The sequence below is a fragment of the Bos indicus genome, chromosome 6 (assembly GCF_029378745.1).
Source record: "Bos indicus isolate NIAB-ARS_2022 breed Sahiwal x Tharparkar chromosome 6, NIAB-ARS_B.indTharparkar_mat_pri_1.0, whole genome shotgun sequence".
Classification (NCBI taxonomy): Eukaryota; Metazoa; Chordata; class Mammalia; order Artiodactyla; family Bovidae; genus Bos; species Bos indicus.
This window is the reverse complement of record NC_091765.1, coordinates 111,251,841-111,254,630: the sequence shown is the minus strand read 5'-3', so window position 1 is coordinate 111,254,630 and position 2,790 is coordinate 111,251,841. Positions and strand designations below refer to the sequence as shown.

The 2,790-nt window shown below is 40.3% G+C and overlaps 1 long non-coding RNA gene across 1 annotated transcript; it reads left to right on the top strand.

The window, feature by feature from the left end:
* The first annotated feature begins 520 nt into the window (after nucleotides 1–520).
* Nucleotides 521–2,507, top strand: LOC139183554 (uncharacterized). Its single transcript, XR_011567049.1, has 2 exons — nucleotides 521–610; nucleotides 1,981–2,507. It is a non-coding gene; the product is annotated as an uncharacterized lncRNA (long non-coding RNA).
* The last annotated feature ends 283 nt before the right edge of the window (nucleotides 2,508–2,790 follow it).

Below are 2,790 nucleotides of genomic sequence, written 5' to 3'. Positions count from 1 at the left end.
TCCCTATCTCTGAATACAGTCACACTGAGGATTAGCTGAGAACAGAATAATTTGGGGGGACGTAGTAGATGTTTTTATAAGAGATCATCTACTTGAAGTGGTCAACTGTTATAACAGGTAGGATTTGTTTACTACATTTGTGCTAACTACCTTATGATTACGAGTTCCCTTTTCTTTTAACTGTTTGCTTATTTGGCTGCATCGGGTCTTGGTTCTGGCATGTGAGCTCTCATAGTTGCAGCATGAAGGATCTAGTTCCCTGACCGGGGATCAAACCCGGGCCCGGTGCACTGGGGGCGTGGAAGCTTAGCCACTGGACCACCAGGGCAATCCTCCCTTATCTTTTAGTATTTACTTAAACTACAACAGTTCGTAAGAATTATCCATCTCCCATTACATTCTAAAATCATTAAAAAGCATTGTTCAAAAACGACGTTTCTTGCAAAAATTCTTATGCAAGCGAAGTAGATGAATCTAGCAGACTTGTTTTAAATTCAAATGTGAAAATCTCATTTTTCAGGTTAAGTGTTCCTATCTGACGGAAGAGTTTTTAATCATGAATGAGTGTTGGATCACACGTCTCAAAATTGTTTTTCCTGGATCTTTTGAGGTAATCGTATATGACATTTTTCTTCTCTTAGTGCTGTTATTGCAATGACAATGTCAAACTTTTCTTTCATTCCTAGGATGCACTAAACTTGGTAAAGATGTTTTAAAAATGACTTGTTGGGATTTTGTTACTAATATTTAGGTTTTTGGGGGCCTTCATGTTCATTACTGAATTTGGCCTATTATTTTTTCCTACATTGTTCTTGAGAATGAAGGATATTCTAATATTAAAAAGGAAGACAGATACGTTTTCTTTCTCTCTCCCTGTCTTTCTCTGTCTCTCTTTATCACACACACACATACATGATCTGTTTTATGAACTTGTCCATAAAACTATTTGTATCTGGTGAGACATTTTTGTTACGAATATATATATATATATATATATATATATATATATGACAAATATATATATGACATTAAGTTTGCTATTTTAGCCATTTTTAAGTGTACAAGTAAGTGGCATCAGTTGCATTCACAATGTTGCACAACCATCGTCACTATGACTTCATTACCCCAAACAGAAAGTCCTTACTCCTTAGTAGCATTCACATCGGAGAAGGCAATGGCACCCCATTCCAGTACTCTTGCCTGGAAAATCCCATGGACGGAGGAGCCTGGTGGGCTGCAGTCCATGGGGTGTCGAAGAGACGGACACGACTGAGCAACTTCACTTTCACCTTTCACTTTCATGCACTGGAGAAGGAAATGGCAACCCACTCCAGTGTTCTTGCCTGGAGAATCCCAGGGACGGGGGAACCTGGTGGGCTGCTGTCTATGGGGTCGCACAGAGTCGGACACGACTAAAGTGACTTAGCAGCAGCAGCAGCAGCAGCATTCACATATATCTACCCTACCGTGTGTAAGATAGATGGCTAGTGGGAAGCTGCGGTGTCACACAGGGCGCTCAGCTCGGTGCTCTGTGATGCTTGGAGGGGTGCCACGGGGTGGGTGGAAGGAAGGCTCAAGGGAGGAAGGATGTATGTAGACATTCAGCTGACTCACGTTATGTGCAGCAGAAACTAAGGCCATATCGTAAAGCAATTATCCTCCAATTAAAACAAAGAATCTGCAATCAAATAATTAATATATTTAATTAACATATTAATTATATTATTTGACTACAAATTCTTTTTATTTAAAGGAAACAAAGCTTATTTTGGACCAGCCAAACTAACAAAAGACTGTAGCACATACACAACAAAAAGAAACTCTTTACTCTTTAAACAATAAATCCCCATTTCTCCCACCCCCCACCGCCCCAGGCGGCCTGTAATCTATGTTCTGTCTCTGTGAACTTGCCTATTCTAGATATCTGGCATGAGTGAACTCACACAGCGTGTGTCCCTTTGTGTCTGGCCTTCCTTTTAGCACGAGGCTTCCGAGTTTCGTCCACGTTGCAGCACTCATCGGTACATCGTTCCTCTGGAGGGCCGAGTAATATTCCACACCTTGCTTATCCTTCATCTGCTGGTGAAAGCTTGGTTGTCTCTACCTTTGGGCTAGTGTGAATAATGCTGCAGTAAATAGTCACGAACAAGAATCTGTTTGAAGCCCCATTTTCAACGCTTTTGGGTATATATACCTGGCGGTGCATTGTTGGGTGGCATTGTAATCCTAACTTTTTGTGGAACTGCCAAAGTGTTTTCCATGGCGGCTGAGCCATGTTACTGTTCCAGTCTTAGTCCTTGAGTCACTCTAGTCAAGGCTCCAGACATGCACCTGAGCAAGTCTTTGGATGATTCCAGCCCCTAAACATTGACTCACCTCCCAGGGTTCAAGTTTTCTCAGCTGAGGCCCCAGATATTGTGGAGTAGAGATTAGTCAACCAGTTCTGCTTTGTTCAAATTCCTGTTTCATGAAATCCATGTGCATAATAAAATCACTCTTTTAAGTCACTGCATTTTTGGGCTCATTTGTTATGCATCAATGATAACGGTAGCAGTCATATCTTTAAATAAATAAATAGATGAATGAATGAATTGATGAATGAAATATAGTCATTATTTTTTTACATGGAACTCTGAGACACATAATTTCTACATGTATACCTAAAAGAAACTAGAAAAATGCACTCAATGCCTTCAAGGGTAATATCACTAAAGCATGATGCATCAGAAACCCTTTTGGGAGATTAGAACACTAGAATCAACATGGGAAAATTATAGTACCTGAGATGAA